We start from the raw sequence: 19,163 nt of genomic DNA on the forward strand, positions 1-19,163 counted from the left end.
TTAAAAATTTGTTTCAGTGTGTCAGTGAAGCTATTGACATCAGTTTGCTGTTCAAAATAGTTACCTACAGGCCAGCTATTTAAATCTGTGGTTTGTCCGTCACACGGATCACGTATAAGTTCGCTCCGAATGCAGCCATTTGTAGTGAGCGTGGAAGATATTGTCCTCCATATAAAATTGGCAAGGCAAGTGGCAAGGGATGGGGAACTGGTGGTGGTGCATGCAGAGGCTGAGGCCGTGGGCAAGCTGAAATTGTGTCACAACAAACACCCACATCTTCTCACTCCAGCTTCCTGTCCCAATTAATAGGGGACCACAGAACACCACTATTAAACACAGAGCAGTGTGAAAAGGTTATTGGTTGGATAGCAGATAATGCTTCCAGTCCCTTAGCCACCACCATCACCACCCTGTCTTCCACATGGTCAAGTCTCAGTAGCCGTGAGTCTGAACCACATATTCCTCACCCTGAACGTCCTTCCTCCCACCATACTGAGTGCCTGGAGACAACTGATCCCACACTTGGACACTCCGAAGAGCTGTTCACTTTTCCATTTACAGATTCGGGCCTCTCGCCCGGTCCACTTGAAGTGGGGTAAGAGGAGATCACATGTAGTGATGCCCAAATATTTGAGCAGCCACGGTTACATGAAGGCGATGGTGGGAAAGTGTCACAAGAGGTGGACGATGATGAGACACAATTGCCAGAAAGTCAGGAGGAGGATTAGGATGCGGAAGTGGAAGACGAGGTGGTGGATGATATAGTAACTGACCCAACCTGGCAGGAGGACATCCAGAGTGAGGAAAGTAGCACACAGGGGGAGGGAGGCAGAGCACCCCAACATCAACAAGAAGGAAGTTGCCAGTACAACTATGTTATGTCTTTCCGAGGCTGGTTGTTTTTTAAAGACTCTGCCGATAACCCCAAAAAGGCCATTTGCACCACCTGCCAGGCCAGCATCAGCAGGGGTGGCAAAACTACCAGTCTGACCACCACCAGCATGATCAGGCACATGGCAGCAAAGCACCCAACTTTGTGGGCCGTACCCCAGGGTCCAGGAACAGTGTCTGCAGGTGGCATCACTGCTTGTTCCACTGTTGTGCATGCAAGCCAATCCACTGTCCATGGTGCATGCGAAGATGCCTCCTGCCCTGCACCTGTCGTTGCACACTCTCAAGTAGCAGCATCAGGAAGCACATCCACGTCCTTGTCCCAGCGCAGCGTTCAGTTGTCCATACCCCAGTCCTTGGAACGCAAGAGCAAATACGCAGCCAACGCCCCACAGGCCACACTACTAAATTCCCACATCTCGGTACATCTCGTTGATGGCACACTGAGTTAACATAGTGGAAGCTGGAGCCCAGTCGGAGCATGGGACAAAACAAGTCCTCCGACGCCAAGGATTGCGGGCCCTACATCAATCAGGGTTTCCCCCACAGTCTACAGCTCCTGCACCTCATCCTCCTCGGCCTCCTCCTCCTCCTCAGACTCCATCTCCAAAATGACCACATCAGTCACAAGCTGGAAGAACTGCAGCACTGCCTTGGCCAAGCAGCAACAGGCTGTGCTGAAGCTAATATGCTTAGGTGACAAACCGCACAATGCTGAAGAGTTGTGGACAGCTCTGAAAGAGCAGGCAGACCTGTGGCTCACACCGCTGAACCTACAGGCAGGCATGGTCATGTCTGACAATGGCCGGAACCTTGTGGCGGCTCTGAGGCGAGGCGAACTCACACACATACCATGCCTGGCCCATGTGCTTAACCTCATGGTTCAGCGGTTTCTTAAATCCTACCCGGAGCTGCCGGATCTGCTTGTTAATGTACGCCGCCTGTGTGCCCATTTTAGAAAGTCACCTACAGCTTCCGCCGCCCTTGCCGTGTTTCAGCCGCGTTTGCAGCATCTGGCTCACAGACTGGTGTGTGATGTCCTCATGGGTTGGAACTCTACACTGCAGATGTTGGGAAAGATTTGTGAGCAGAAGAGGGCAGTTGTTGACTACCAGTATCAACAAGGCTGTCGGTATTCACTTCAGATTCCACACATAAAACCTCAGGAGTGGACATGGATATCAGACATAACAAGGGGATCTGCTACTTTGGAGTGGACATGGACATCAGACATAACAAGGGGATCTGCTACTTTGGATCTAATCCTTATAAACAGGGAGGAAATGGTTGAGGAGGTAAAGGTGGCTGGGACCCTAGGAAGCAGCGATCATGCTATTAAGAATTTTGGATAACTAGAGGAGGAAGACATGTGAAGACTCAAACTTCAAGGTTAGATTTTAGAAAGGCAGATTTTAAGAGACTCAGAAAGAGAATAGGAGGGATCCAATGGCTGGATGTCCTTAAGGACAAAAATGTCCAGGAAGGATGGGAAATTTTTAAAAATGAGATTCTCAAAGCACAATCGTTAACAATCCCGAAAAGTAGGAAGAATGGGAAGCATTTAAGGAAACCAGGATGGATGAACACAGAACTTAAACACATGCTAAAAAGAAAGAAAGAAATGTTTATTAAATGGAAAGAGGGAGGCATATCTAAAGAAGATTATAATGCAGTCTGCAGATCCTGCAGGGCACGTATCAGGTTAGCTAAAGCTGACAATGAATTAAGGCTTGCAAGAGATGTCAAAAGCAATAAAAAAGGATTTTGGGGGTATGTCAGAAGTAAAAGAAAAGTCAAAGATGCTATAGGATTTTTACAGGATGAAATTGGAGAAATGGTAAGAGAGGATGTTGAGAAGGCCGAACTTTTTAATTCCTATTTTGCATCTGTTTTCTCTCAGAAAGAAAATGTAACATCAACTGATTTTCACTGTCCTTTTAAAGGAATAGAGGAATCCAAGTTATCTGTAAACAGAAAGATTGTGAGGGAATATTTAGCTAACATAAATGAGTTCAAGTCTCCAGGTCCAGATGAATTACACCCCAGAGTACTGAAGGAGATCGTAGAAGAAATTTTAGAACCACTCTCCATAATCTTTGAAAATTCTTGGAGAACAGGAGAAGTCCCAGAAGACTGGAGAAGAGCAATTGTTGTTCCTATCTTCAAAAAGGGGAAGAAGGTGGACCCAGGAAACTATAGGCCGGTGAGTCTGACTTCTATACCAGGAAAGATCTTTGAACAAATTATTAAACAACATGTATGTAAGTACATGGATTAGAATGAAGTGATTAACCAGAGTCAGCATGGGTTTGTAACTAACAAGTCATGTCAGACTAACTTAATTTCCTTCTATGACAGAATCACTGACTGGGTGGATCAGGGAAATGCTGTAGATATAGTATATCTTGACTTCAGCAAAGCATTTGACAAAGTATCTCACACCATCCTTATTGAAAAAATGACCAAGTATGCAATGGACCAGGCAACTGTTAGGTGGATTCATAACTGGCTTAGTGATCGGACTCAAAGGGTGGTTGTAAATGGCTTCACATCCAGCTGGATGAATGTCTCAAGTGGGGTACCACAGGGCTCCGTCCTGGGACCTGTATTGTTCAACATCTTTATCAATGATTTAGATGAAGGAATTAAGGGTAAACTGATTACATTTGCTGATGACACAAAGCTAGGAGGGATAGCTAATACTAGAGAAGAGAGAGAGAGGCTTCAAAAAGACCTAAATAAACTGGAGCAGTGGGCAGCAACCAACAGAATGGTTTTTAACAGGGAAAAATGCAAAGTACTACATCTGGGCAATAAAAATGAAAAAAGCATATACAGAATGGGAGGAATAGAGCTAAGCAACAGTACATGTGAAAAAGACTTAGGTATACTAATAGATCATAGACTGAACATGAGTCAACAGTGTGATGCAGCAGCAAAAAAGGCAAATACAATTCTGGGATGTATTAACAGAAGCATACAGTCTAGATCACGTGAAGTCATTATCGGTCTTTACTCCTCTTTGGTCAGACCTCATCTGGAATATTGTGTACAGTTTTGGGCACCACATTTTAAAAAAGACATAGACAAACTGGAGCAAGTTCAGAGAAGAGCGACCAGAATGGTGACTGGTCTGCAAACCATGTCCTATGAGGAACGGCTGCAGGATTTGGGAATGTTTAGCTTGCAAAAAAGAAGACTGAGAGGAGACTTAATAGCTGTCTACAAATATGTCAAGGGCTGTCTCATTGTAGAAGGATCATCTTTATTCTCATTTGCACAAGGAAAGACTAGAAGCAATGGGATGAAACTAAATGGGAGGAGACACAGATTAGATATTAGAAAAAACTTTTTGACAGTTAGGGTGATTAATGAGTGGAACAGGCTGCCACGAGAGGTGGTGAGTTCCCCTTCAATGGACGTCTTCAAACAGAGGCTGGACAGACATCTGTCTGAGATGATCTAGTGAATCCTGCTTTGAGCAGGGGGTTGGACCAGATGACCCAGGAGGTCCCTTCCAACTCTACCATTCTATGATTCTATGATTCTATGTACCATCCTCCAAAACTTTGAGGACTCCACCAAGATGGTGAGCGGCGATGATGCCATAATAAGCGTCACCATCCCACTTCTCTGTCTTCTGAAACGCTCTCTGCTCACAATTAAAGAGGATGTATTGCAGGCGGAGCACGATGAGATGGAGCAAGGAACCATACAGGGTGATTACACACAGCCCAGCCTCATCTCATCCCAATATGGATTGGGTGACAATGAGGAAAAGGAGTAGGAGGAAGTACAGGAGCTAGTTTCATGCGCTATAGACGGTACTACCTGCACAACTGTCATACTGTCTGTTCAGCGTGGATGGCCTGAGGACAGAGAGGAGGAGGAGGAGAACATGGTCACTCGTCCTCTTGGTGAGGACATGGAAGTCTTGCCTGTTAGCAGTCTGGCATGCATGGTTGAGTTGATGTTACGCTGCCTTTCCCATGACCCCCGCGTTCTCAAAATTTTGGGTGACTGTCATTACTGGTTGGTGACACTTCTAGACCCATGCTACAAGGAGAACTCTATATCTCTTATTCCTGAGGCTGACAGGTATACAAAAATGGGGAAGATGCTGAGGGAGTACCTTGCTGACCGTACCAACATCCTCCGTGATTCCTCTGTGCCTTATAATTATTGGGTATCCAAGCTGGATACGTGGAATGAACTGGCTCTCTACACCTTGGAGGTCCTGGCCTGCCCTGCTGCTAGCATTTTATCAGAGCCGGTTTTTACTGCCGCCGGTGGAATTATAACTGATAAGCACATCCGCCTGTCAACTGAAAATGCTGACAGGCTGACTCTTATAAAAATGAACAAGGGCTGGATTGGGCCAGATTGACACCACTGAATTATAGCAGTGTAACATAAACTCAAATCCAGTATCTTTTTTTGGGAGGTGTATTCCCATGCACTTTTTCACACCCACAAATGGGTATACGCTTCATGATTTTGGCTATTTGCTCTTGTCCTCCTCCTTCTCCTCATCCTCATCCTCCACCATCATATCACGAGGGTGACCGTGGTCCGTGATGCAACACCCACATAATTTTTTTAAAGGGGGGGTAAATGTTTGTCAGCCCATACACTTAGTGCATGGGCATTACAAGTATAGGAGACCCGCTCCTTTCTAATGGGAACATTTTTTTATGAGGCCCTCCTCCACGTCTCTTCCAAGGCGAATTGGAGCGCCTCCCAATTTTTGTCAGCCCTTGCATTCACTGCATAAGCCAACACTATAGGAGACCCACTTCCTAACAATGGGAACATTTTTTCATGAGGCCCTTTACGTTTCTTCCAAGGGGCATTGAAGTGCCTCCCAATTTTTGGCAGCCCTTGCATTTACTGCATAGGCCAACACTATGGGAGACCCGCTACCTAATAATGGGAACATTTTTTCATGAGGCCCTCTACGTCTCTTCCAAGGGGAATTGAAGTGCCTCACAATTTTTGGCAGTCCTTGATTTCACTGCATTGGCCAACACTATGGGAGACCCACTTTCTAAAAATGGGAACATTGTTTTCAAGAGGCCCTCTGACCTCCACGTCTCATCCAAGGGGCATTGGAGTGCCTCCAAATTTTTAGCAACCCTTGCATTCACTGCATAGGCAAACACAATGGGAGACCCACTTCCTAATAATGGGAACATTGTTTTCAGGAGGCCCTTCTCTACGTCTTCTTCCAAGGGGCATTGGAGTAGGTCCAAATTTTTGGCAGCCCTTGCATTCACTGCATAGGCAAACAGTATGGGAGACCCACTTCTTAATAATGGGAATATTGTTTTCAGGAGGCCCTCTTCTAAGTCTCTTCAAAGGGGTATTGGGGTGCATCCAAATTTTCAAAGGGGTATTGGGGTGTGTCCAAATTTTGGGCAGCCCTGCGACTCACTGCATACGCAATAACAGTATAGGAGACCCACTCTTTAGTAATGGGAACAACAAAGTATAGCCGGCTGATGGCTCTCTAAGAATAGCGAGGGCCGACTGCTGGACCTTTAAAAATAGTAAAGGTCGCCTGATGGCCCTATAAAAATAGGCTTTGTGACTTTCAGAGTCCCTTCTTCATAAATGAAACAGGATGTGTCTGATCATGTCTCACACACCACATGGCCAAATAAGGTTGTAAAATGTTAAAATGACATTTCCCGGTGAAGGCATTTGTCATGGTTGAAAGCAATGCAAAAGTGCAAAAATGCATCAAAAACGCTACGTGTGAACATAGCCCAAGGTGTGCAGGAGTATTTTTGTTTTTGGTTATTTATTTTGCCTTATATTCAAGTCATTACCATGGAAAGGATGTTCCTTAACATATTTCCCAGGAAAATCCATTTTGGTTTCGTTTTAGTATGTTTTATTGTGAGTCCATTAAAGGGGCATAATACCATTGACAACATTGTTGACAACAATGACCTGCGAGTCAGAAATGCTTCCAGGGGTCTTCCCCATGCTGTTCCCATGCCATTTGAACACTGTTTCAATCAATTTGGGCAATTTTTAGGCCCTCTGCAGACCGCCGGGGGAGAGCCGCCTGGAAAATGCTTGAGTTTCCTATAGACTTATATTGAGCTTGTTGCTAGGGTCGAGCACCCGAGTATTCCAATGTGCTCGACCCGAGCAATGAGCTCCCAAGCATTTTAGTGCTCACCCATCACTAGATACAACCTATATCAGAGTCATCTATGGAGAATGCATGACACTCATCTCTCAGCATCTGTTTTGCTACCGCTCGATCTTCAGCACACAAGTGTACCAGGGGTACTGGGGGATCCCAGGACTCAAAGGTTGGTTGTGCAATTTCTTCCCCTGGGCAACTCCTCTCCCTTGGTGGGGAGACTGAATTCACTGTAAACCCATGGGCGGGTCTCACACTGGCTGGATATACCATTTTAACGGTTTCAATGTGACCTAACACAGTCTTTGGATCCAGTCTAATTTCGTGTTTCGTAGTATTCATTACCGGTACTGTCACTCGAACAAGCCCAACAGTAGGAATCGTAAGAACAGTCTCACCTTGAACTAGGCCTTCCGGAAGTTCTGAGGAGTCTTTTGGCACGAACAGTCTTTTCTGTACTTTTCTTCCCGGTTCTACCCAGACTCCACACTTCACCCCCACCATTTGGTTTGCAGGGAAGATGGCTGGGCGCCAGCCTACCTTGACTTCTTTTAGGTCCATTGTATTCTGTGCTTTCTTTACTCTATGAATCACATTTTCCGCCATGGCATTGGGTATGGCAAGTGATGTGGCAATTGCATACACCACCAGCATCCCTGACTTGTGTTTCATGATGACCTCACTGATTACATTAGAGCCCAGGATAAGATCCTCTGCCACGTTCTGATCACTGGTCACGAGAAAAGGTACCAAAAACTCAATGGTGTTGCTGTTGTTCGTGGCCCACAGTTGGAAAGTCACTTCCACCCAGCCTATGAAAGAGATTTCGGTCTGGTTGACAGCTTTGCCGTGGAGTTCCACAGGTCCAATGAGTTCTTTTAGTGACCGGAAGCAGTTATGTGGCAGGTAGCGCCTTCTCCATTATTCATTTAAAAGGCTTGCTTGGGCTCCTGTGTCCCACAGTCCTTTTACCAGGAGTCCATCTAGGTGGCACTGTATAAAGCACCTTTCATCGATTAGTCTGATGAGGCTATCTTTACTTACCAAGGAATCCTCCTCCCAGGAGTACATCGTTTGACCTCCGCACTGGGCATTAAGTAACTGATGCCCGTGTCTCTCTTGCAGCTGTTGTAGATGGGAACACACTTGGAGATAGTACTGAAGAAGCTGTTTTATCTCATGCGCCGTTCTGGTGCTTGGTGAGATTTGGATTTGATTCTGGGGCCTCCTCCGTGTCGCGGTTACCAGTCGCCCCGCACTGGCAACCCCCTGTCTTTTAACCCAAACGACCGTGACCATTGGCATTCCTTGGCTTGATGTCCTTCCTCACCACATCTTAGACATTGGACACACACCGTACTCTGATTTGATGAACGGCACGCTTCACAAGTCGGGTATCTTCTGTTTTGGAACCCACTCCTGGGTCTGAGGGATACAAGTCCTGGCCTGGAACGAATCAACTTTTTCACCTCAATCAACTCAGCTTGCAGTTCTCCTATTACTTCCTCCCAGTCAGCGCTGGCGGTTCTCTCTTTTGTTGGTGATTTAAGGTTCCCTTTCGGAGGCGGCACTGGAGTGTCTCCATGATGATCTTCGGACTGGTCACTGGGGGTTTCCAACTTCAGCTGACTCATTTTGGTGATTTTAGGAGCAGAGCCTTTCTTTAACTTATGTTCGCTCTCTGACTCCAAACTAGCTGCCTTATTCATTTTTTTTTCAAATAGAACTTCGTCCTGAATGCCAGAATCTTCTAGGTACTGTTTCAGCTGCAACTTGACGTCTTTGCTGATTAACCCCGTTCCCAATGATCTCAAGAACTTCTTCTGGACTAGTCTAGCATCAAACTTGTCTTCCGCTTCTACATCTCTGGAGGCAAACAACAGTCTATCTTTCAGTTCAATTGGTCTGAACAAGAAACTTTGTGGTGATTTTCATTGTTTTAGTCAGTGGAACAATTCTGAAGTACTCTCTTCTTTATAGTGCCCTTTTAAAATCATCTTCAGCTGTTGCAAGGTCAATTGACTTTTCATTTCTAGCATACTATGGAGGTTCAATCCTGGGCTGATTGCTTTCACCACCCCCTCTATGATCTCATCTGGCTACTAGCCTTTCTGTAAGCCTGCATCGATCTGGTGCAACAAGTTCGTATAAGACAGTCTCTCTTTCTGTTCACACTCTCCAATCTGTCCCAGGATCTTGAATTATTTCCTTATGGTGATTTGTGGTGTTAGAGAGGACTGTCTCCCTGATTTATCTAACCCGAGCAGGTTAAAGATCCTGTCTGAGTTTGTCACCCGTTCAGAGGTTTTGGTCGATTCCAGCAGGGCTGTTGATAGGGCTTTGAATTGTTCTTTCAATTCCTGTAGTTCAGTCTGTGGACGGGGATTCCCGCTTTTGGTAATTAGTGCTGCCCCTCCATCCTTCAACTTCTTGGTTAGAAACTGTGTTAGTTCCTGGAGGAATGTCCCCATGACGTCTTCATCTTCTATCTCCCCCAGCCATCCATTTTTGCATTAATGGCAGCTAACAGTTGCCTGCAGTTGTGTGCTTTAGAAATCTGTTCTTCTGACATCTTTATATGTTCTGCTGCTGTTCTCAATTCTTCACAGGTTAACTGAAGAAGCAGCTCACTAATTCCGTCCATTTGTATTTCCACATCCATTGCTGCCAGTGAATTTTCTCTAGGGCCGGTCCCCTTTAACTGGTGTAACAGAGTTGAGTTGAGGTGCTGTGCTGCTGAGTTTTTCCAGACACTTTTCCTCTTCTTCCTCTACACGCTAATTCCCGCTCAGGACTCCCTGTACAGGCCACCAATGTTACACGCACTCCGGTAGGTTCAGATAGGGGCGAGACAGGCTACATGAATTCTGTGGAATCCTGGGGGAACCGTTACTCAGGGTGACCTTAGACCATGTGCTGCAGCTTCTCTCAGGCACACAGGGGTATTGACCCTAAGGCACAGACATGTAGGTTGTTTCACTTGCTGACCAGACACACGTGACAAGAGTCTTCATAAACAGTAGAATAGTAACATTTAATAAGCAGCCACACAGCCAGTGCAAGTTAAGTCTTATGAGCAACAGGCGCCAGTGACAAACAGTACAGTTTCCTTAGCCGCACTGCAGTTCATGGTGTTCCCAGTAGTACAGGACAGCACAGTTCTAATGCAAAGGCACATTAATGAACACAGCATTCTTTATAGCACAGTGAGATGGGGGAGGGTTTGCTGAGGGAGATGATCCCTGTGACACCATTTCTTCCAGTCCTTATCTTTCTGCCTGACAATACTCTGTACTGTTAGTTCAGGAACTCTACCTGACCTGTGCTTAGCTTCACTCCTGACTTGAATCCTTTTCACTTGCAGGGGCACTTCTGTGAGATACAGAACACACACACCACCTCTCTCTTCGGCTCCAGCCTGGTACTAAACAACTTCCAGACAATCCCCCTGAGGCTCTGCTAAAACACTCCCCTTCTCCTGTGACTGTGTTAACCCCTCTAGTTGCTGGATTCTTCTGGAGCACAACACTTCCTGTCTCATGTGCTTGTGTTACTTCCAATAGTTGCTGAGTGTTTTTAAAGCAACAGCACTACTTCTGCATGTCACACTTTGCAACAGCACTACTTCTGCATGTCACAAAAGCCCATAGATATTGATGAAGCAGCAGGGAGCATCCTCCACTACTTTACTTAAACTCCTCCTCACTGGGGAAAAATCCCTTTTAATTTATTATAATTATAGATCCCCATCTTACCCCTAAATTGTAACACATTATTTGTTTCAACTGAGACATAGGGCCCTCATGGGTCGCCTCACTATTTCCATACTACAGCGACCGAAGCAGATTAGTGATAGTGCTGAGTGTGGGACCCCCCCACCAATATGATGTTTATCATCAATTTTATAAGCTGCTAAACTCCTTTAAATATCATTGAATCATGCACACTGCTAAGTAGAGAGATGATGTAATAAGACAGTGAGTACATATTCCCTGCAGCCATGCCCTTATAGTGTAATAGTGGGGAAGGGCATAGATGGTGACAATGGCGGTAAAGTTTGGGAGAAGAACCGCCTATCGTGGGAGTGGACGGCGCCGGAGAGCGCGAAAAGATGTCAAGCCCCTACGAGTTCCTGCCCGAAGAAAGATGGGCCCAGCGGTGAAGATGCGTCCCAGGATGGGACGTCCAGTGAGGAAGAGGGCGCGGTGTAAAGTGAAGTCCGGCCCCGTGAGTGTCAGCGCGCACAGAGAAGGGGCGCGGCTGAAGGCGGAGCTGCCAAGAGTGACGAGTGACGCGGCGGTCACGTCAGAAGGCCGGCCCAGGAAGAGGCGGAGTTGGACGCGCAGGACGCGCGTCACCGGTAAGCGACCGGCGACATTTTCTGTCCGGCACGCGAGAGGAAGGAGGTGCTGCAGTGGACGTCTTGGGAAGATGGCAGTCAGAGGATCTGATGATATGTGCGAGTCAAGCAGTGGGAAGGAACTCCTGGAGTTCACCACCCCAGGGGCCGCAGCCGGGAATCGCTCACCCGCGGATGCTGCCTGTGAGCCTTTGCCCCCAGTGGCTGTTCAGTGGACCACTAGGCCCGATCCGGAGATGGGCTTCCTCGTCCACAAGCTTCGTATGTGGTGCTGGAGCCGGATGCTGGAAGACACGTCCCCCTTGGCTGAGGGAGGAGAACATTCCAGTGGGGCCGGAGCAACAGCTGCAGCGGAGCCTGACGGAGGTGAACAGCCTATACCCCTGTGGCCGGTTTCGCCTGTGGCGCCAGCCGCGACAGCTTCCACGGCGACAGGGGCCCCTAGGCCTGAAGGGGGTGGTGCGGAGGTGGAGGCGAGGCCTCCCAGAAAGAGGGCCCCGCAAGAGAGTTTTTGGCAGCTGGCATTGGAGGCCATCAACACCCCTTCGGCGAAACGTTACGCCGAGCTCGGGAGTCTGAAGTGGACGACCCGCAACCCCCCAATGATGCCACATGAGCAGCGGCGATGGACTGACACCTTCCTGAGAGGCTGGCTGAAAGGGTCCAACGCGGCGCGGAGAGAGTCGGTGGAGGCCTCCCAGACTCAAGGATGAGTCCTTGAGTTCCACATCTGTGAGGGGTACGGATTCCTGGAGGAAGAGTGGACCTGGCACGAGGTGTTCGTTACTCGCGAGGTACTTAAGCGAGATTATCTGCCTGATCACCTTCACAATCTGCGTGTGGGGGACATAGTGCACTTCGCTAAGTGCGAGTGTTCCAGAGGGTGGTACGTGGCTGCGCTCACCCGACCGTATGAATGGAAAGATGTCCTGGAAAAGGATGAAGAGGTCTTCAGAAGGAGGGCCAAAAGGGAGGCTAAGCAGCGCTGGGCTAAGGAAGCCCCTAAAGGTTTTCTGCCCCCACCTAAGGCCAGTGCTCCGCCAGCAGAGGAGCCTAGGAGGCAGCAGTGGGGGGAGATTGTGAGCGAGGAAGAGGAAGATCTCGCAAGTGGCAAGGAAGCTGATTTCCCTAGTGAGGTGCCAGAGGAGGAGTCGGCGCCACAATACCCAGGAGGGGCTGAGAGAGCTGTTGGGGAAATTCAAGCTGGCACCAGTAATGTCGTCCACAGCTTTACAGTGACCAGCTACGGCCCTACCCAGGTCGGCTGTGGCAGTGCTACATCCTCGGACAAGGACCCTGGGCCTACTAAGTACCCCGATCAGCCTAGGAGGTGGAAGAAGCCACCTTCCTCTGCAGCATGGGCCGCCTTCATGAAGGAATGGAAGGAGGCCCGGAAGAAGTGAGCTGGCTAAAAGGTCCGTTGACCTTTCACCTTTTCTTCTACTAGGACCCACCAGCTGTGGTCCTGATTCTGGGACTGTTTCCCAATGGGGGCGGAGTGCCCCATGTTGAATTAGGTTGGAGAGAAAAATGGAGGACTGTTCCCCTACCTCCCAGGCCAGGAAGGCCTTAAGCAGCACTAAAGTTGTGTGCCCAAGAGAGCTGCTCTTTTTGTTTTTACTTTTTATTTTTATTTTTGTTGCGCTTGTTGCGCCTTTTTCTGCTGGAATTTAAAATGCTGAGGCACACCTTGAGGATGGATATCCTCCAAATCTAAGAGACTTGCGGCCTAGCGGGAAGAACCGGTGACCCCCGCTAGGGCCAAGAAGAAAGAGACTCACAGGGTGTTACCTGTGACTGTGTGCCTCAGAATGCAGCCCTGGAAGGAGATTGGGGGCTATTGAGGTGTTGGCCTGTCTTAAAAATATAGACATGGACACTGTGTTTCCAGGGTCCTTACCAAGAAGGACCGGTACTCCTGAGAAAGTTTTGAAAAGTTGATAATGGACTGTCCTGAGCTGCTGTTCCGGGGCCCTTAACCGAGAAGGGCCGGTCTCCCATTCAAGAAGACGTTTTTCAGGACCAGTCGTTTACTAAAATGTTTTAGTAAATTTAGTAATGTGATATAATGTCATAGCTGCTGATCTGTGTTGATTGTTTGGGGACGACCAACATTAAAGTGTCGGGGAATGTAATAGTGGGGAAGGGCGTAGCCTTCCCTTGGCACTGAGATAGTTAAAGGAAGTGTTCCTGAAGTCAGACCTCTCTGAACTGTTGGTAGACCAAGCTAACGGGTTAGCTTTAGTGGTCCAGTCAGTAGAGTAGAGGGGGAACTTAGTGCCCTGATCAAGCCTTGAGTGATATAGAGCTTGTTCCTGGCATAATTCCTTGTGGGCTGCAGTACCTGTAAACAGCCACAAGATGCCACTGTCCTGGGTGCAGATGTCAGGTTGAGTCTGCTAGCAGTGTTACAGACAGTGATGAGTTAATGCTGTGTGATGACAGCTCACTGAGGGTGGGCACATTAGGAAAATCTCTGTTTAGTTTCCAGAATCAGGAAATGATTCTTCAGTAAGAGATAGGACAGTGAATTGTACGGGCAGCTAATATATGTGGCTGCTAGGGTAGACGGGAGCTCTATACCCTCAGACAGTGGGATCACCAGTGTGAAAGTCTCCCTACGTAAGAGCAAGAGTCCTGTTAGCCGGCCGGAGAAACTCATCAAAGGTAGTGAGGACCCGGGGCATTTCTAGTCTGCAGGAAGCAGAGGAAGATAAATAGGACTCCAGGTTAAGACGTGGGGGAGAGATATCGGATCCAGATCACTGTTGGCATTTCAGAAGAGTCTCTTGGGCCAGAGATTAGAGTCACAGAGATGCTTCACTTAAAGAGGGAACCAGGGCTGAAGGAGTTGCCAGCGCCTGTGAGAGAGGTGATAACCTGTCGGGCCTTATCCATTATATCTGCCTGTAAATATTGTATATATTCCTCTTCCCCAAGTAAAGTTCAAGTTCTGGTTAAGAACCTCGTGTCCTCTGAATTTATCGCTGCCCTGGTTCCAGAAGAGAAATGCCTGGAGACAGCCGCGATCGGATGGCTTGAAGTAAGTGAAGAGCACCACATACACAGCCACACTTCAGAGGGAGGACACGTATTGTCTGTAGGGTGCCAGAGCGAGAGGGGGCTACAGCTCGCCCACGACTACCTCGCTGGAGCACCTTACAATAGTATGTGAGGTTTCCATGACTGGACCCCATTATAAAATAGACCCATACCCATGGATAAAGCTGTAAAAAGACTGATATGGCCCCATGGGCACTAGTAAAAGAAAAATTCAGCACATAAATTTACAAGTGTGGACACTTTTTGGCCATTTCCCTTTATAACAAAAGCCAGTAATCATGTCAGTCCACCTCTGGCTAATCTCTGGTATCCCTTTCAATTTATTAAATGGCCTTCGACTCAAACTTAAAGGAGTTTTGCCACGAACAAAAGTTAATTTTAATCAATGGCTGTGTCTGACTGTATACAGAACATGGTCTAATCATACCACTGCTCCTGGGCAGGGGAGGAAGCAAAAGAGTATACAGACATTACAGCACAGGATCACAGAGGATTCATTTTGTGAGGTAAAATATTGTTTAAAAACAGGGAGCGAAATGTTTAACCTCACAAAATGAATCCTCTGCGATCCCCTGCTCTAATGTCTGTATTGTCATTTGCTTCCTCCTCTGCCCAGAAGTGTGTTCCGTACACGGTCAGAGATAGCCACTGATTTTAATGAACTTTTGTTTGTGGGAAAACCCTTTTAAACCATGGTGACTTGATGGATAACGATCTGTAGGAAGATCGATCTTGTGCAAGCCTAGATATGTCCACCAGCGTCTTCTCCACCATTATATTGATAGTTTCAAGCCATCGGGTTGCTGGTCTTCTGACGCACCCCCTGGGCAGTGCGGGGGTACCCGGAGCCGGGCCTTGTAAATGCTGGGGGTTGTAGTCACCGTGGCGGCGACCCGATCCGTGACCCAGGGCGGTCAAACCAGGGGCAGTCTATGTGTATAGGTTTATATAGTTCGACTACGCCACCTGTGGATTGCGGTTATGGAGAACCGCCCCTGCGGAGCAGTCCACTGAAGCTGGTGATATGCGCAGCAAGTGTAGTATAACTCCCCACAGGAAGAGTGTAGCTTCAGGGCAGCGCAGGTGAATGATGGTGGTGGTTGGGCACGGGAGCAGTAGTAACGACTGGCAGAGTCTTGGCAGTGCAGTTCAGCGCCTTTACTGATGGCAATTATTAAGGTCCCGCTGGGAGTACTGGCTAGCAGTGGAGGCCTGGCCGGTCTGAGAGCAAACTAAGAGTTCTGCTGGCCAGGTGAAGTTGTAGGCCTGCCGTTCTAACTGTACTCTTTCTGGCTACCCTGCTGTAGTCGTGTGGTAGCCTATGTCCCTGAGTGTACCGTGTGGTGCTCACTCGTATGGCTGGCGACTTGGGCCCTTGGTATTCCTCGCTCCTCTGTGGCGGTACCGGTCCCCTTCGTGTGGCTGAGCTTCCGGGCTTCCTATGGCCAGAGGACCTGAAATCCCCTGCCGTGTGGTTTCTGCTGCTGGGCGTATAATCCCCACAGCCTCGGACTCCGGTGTCCGGTTCGTGGTGTCTCCATCCAGGACGAGCTCTTAACACTCCCGTCCCTGGCTCTCTGCTCCTGTCTTGCCTACAGGGCTCCTAGCTTTGCTGCTCTGTCCCTGTCTCTTGAACTACCACTTAACCCCGCCCCAGATCCAGTTTGTAAAGGGCAGGATCTTCCCCTTCCTGGCCTGGGGCAGGAGGTGATGCATGTAAAGCACTCTTGACCAGGAAACTCCTGCCTGCACTCAGACATGGTATTGCTACCACTGTGGCAACCAGACCCCCTGGGGTGCCACACTTCCTCTTCACCTTCTTCCTTGTATTCCTCTGATCATGATGTCCTTCTCCAGTGATTGCTCTCTTTGTATGATGTTTCCAAAGTAGGCAAGTCATACTTCGGCGATCCTTGCTGTCTGGCTTGATTTGTTCCAAAATTGATTTGTTTGTTCTTCTTGCCACCCATGGTATTAATAACATTCTTCTCCAGCACCACCTTCAGAAGGCGAAATTCGAACTGCACCTGATGAAACAGAGGAATGGAAGCATGTGACCCAGAGAAGCAGGAGGATCGAGAGGCAGTCAGCACCCATACTGCTCAGGAACCAGTACCAAGCTCTCACGCAGGAGAACCATGAAGAAATACAGCAAGATAAGACTTTGCCCACAATGAATAACCTTGTAAGCCCTCAGAATCCTCCTGGATGTGGAAAGAAAAATGTTATGAAGAAAAAACGGAGAGTGGTGGTCATGGGGGATTCCCTGTTGAAAGGAACAGAGGCCGCTATCTGCAGACCAGACATAATCTCAAGAGAAATGTGCTTTCTTCCAGGAGCAAAAATTAAAGATGTGTCTGACAGGATATCAAGACTCTTCAGACCTACAGATCACTACCCATTCCTGCTAATACATGTGGGGACAAATGACACTGCAAGAAAGGACCTGGAAACCATCTGCAGTGACTTTGAAGACTTAGGCAAGAAAGTGAAAGAATTGTGAGCGCAGGTGGTCTTCTCATCCATCCTCCCAGTGGATGGCCATGGAACAATGAGGTGGAATAAGATTCTACAGGTGAACAACTGGCTACGTCGATGGTGCCGTCAACAAGGATTTGGATTTCCGGATCACGGAATGAATTACCTATATGATGGACTACTTGCTAGAGATGGGTGCACCTTACGAAGACTGGAAAACATGTATTTGGAAGTCTCCTTGCTACACTCATCAGGAGAGCTTTAAACTAGAACAATGTGGGAAGGGAAGCAAAAGAACAGAAAAAGATATACAGCTGACAAATACTATTGAGATCTCTGCTACTGAAAGTAAGGAAGAACACAGACAAAAAAATGTAAATAATAAAAATATGGGAGGAAGAAAAACCAATCACAAACTAAAATGTTTTTATACAAATGCACAAAGCATGGGCAACAAACAAGGAGAATTGGAACTAATAACGCAGGAAAAGGAATATGATGTCATTGGAATCACTGAAACTTGGTGGGACGATACACATGATTGGAATACAAGGCTAAAAGGATGCAGCTTATTTGCAAGAAACAGACTTGATAAACGAGGAGGAGGTGTCGCACTGTATGTTAGAAAAGCGTATATCTGCACAGAGATTGAAGCTTCAGAGACTGGGAGTTCTGTGGAATCTTTTTGGGTAAGAATACAAGGAGAGAACAACGGAAAAGACACCATTGTAGGCATTTACTACAGGCCACCTGGGCAAGCTGAAGATATGGATGAACTCTTTATGTATCAAATGACCAAGTTCTCCAAAAAATATGACGTAGTGGTCATGGGAGATTTCAACTATCCAGACATTTGTTGGGAATCTCTCTCAAGTAAAGCTAACAGGTCAAGCAAATTCTTATCCTCTCTTGCTGACAACTTTATCTTCCAAAAGGTAGGGGAGAAAACAAGGGGATCTGCTACTTTGGATCTAATCGTTATAAACAGGAAGGAAATGGTCGAGGAGGTAAAAGTGGCTGGAACCCTAGGAGGCAGTGATCATGCTATTATAGAATTTTGGATAACTAGAGGAGGAAGACATGTGAAGACTCAAATTTCAAAGTTAGATTTCAGAAAGGCAGATTTTAAGCGACTCAGAAAGAAAATAGGAGGGATCCAATGGCTGGATGTCCTTAAGGACAAAAATGTCCAGGAAGGATGGGAAATTTTTAAAAATGAGATTCTCAAAGCGCAATTGTTAACAATCCCGAAAAGTAGGAAGAATGGGAAGCATTCAAGGAAACCAGGATGGATGAACACAGAACTTAAACACATGCTAAAAAGAAAGAAATGTTTATCAAATGGAAAGAGGGAGGCATATCTAAAGAAGATTATAATGCAGTCTGCAGATCCTGCAGGGCACGTATCAGGTTAGCTAAAGATGACAATGAATTAAGGCTTGCAAGAGATGTCAAAAGCAATAAAAACGATTTTGGGGGTATGTCAAAAGTAAAAGAAAAGTCAAAGATGCTATAGGATTTTTATAGGATGAAAATGGCGAAATGGTAAGAAAGGATATTGAGAAGGCCGAACTTTTTAGTTCCTATTATGCATCTGTTTTCTTTCAGAAAGAAAATGTAACATCAACTGATCTTCACTGTCCTATTAAAGGAATAGAAAAATCCAAGTTATCTGTAAACAGAGAGATTGTGAGGGAATATTTAGCTAACATAAATGAGTTCAAGTCTCCAGGTCCAGATGAATTACACCCCAGAGTACTGAAGGAGATCGAAGAAGAAATTTTAGAACCACTCTCCATAATCTTTGAAAATTCTTGGAGAACAGGAGAAGTCCCAGAAGACTGGAGAAGAGCAAATGTTGTTCCTATCTTCATAAAGGGGAAGAAGGTGGACCCAGGGAACTATAGGCCGGTAAGTCTGACTTATATACCTGGAAAGATCTTTGAACAAATTATTAAACAACATGTATGTAAGTGACTCGCCCCCTGGGCCATGGGGCACTCGGATCCAGGCAATAGGGGAACGATGGGGGTAGTAGTGGCTACCCGGTTCCGTGGCTCAGGGTGGTCAGACCAGTGGTAGTCTGCGACGCGCTGTTGGTGTGTCCGACTACGCCACCCGTGGATTGCGGTCAGTGCGGACCGCCGCTGCCAGGTAGACCGCTGGGGCTGATGATGTATGCAGCTGGGATAGTGTGACTCCCCACGGGAAGAG

This window comes from Phyllobates terribilis, unplaced genomic scaffold, assembly GCF_046119375.1.
Source record: "Phyllobates terribilis strain yellow unplaced genomic scaffold, ASM4611937v1 Scaffold_2__4_contigs__length_985480577, whole genome shotgun sequence".
In the NCBI taxonomy this organism is placed as follows: Eukaryota; Metazoa; Chordata; class Amphibia; order Anura; family Dendrobatidae; genus Phyllobates; species Phyllobates terribilis.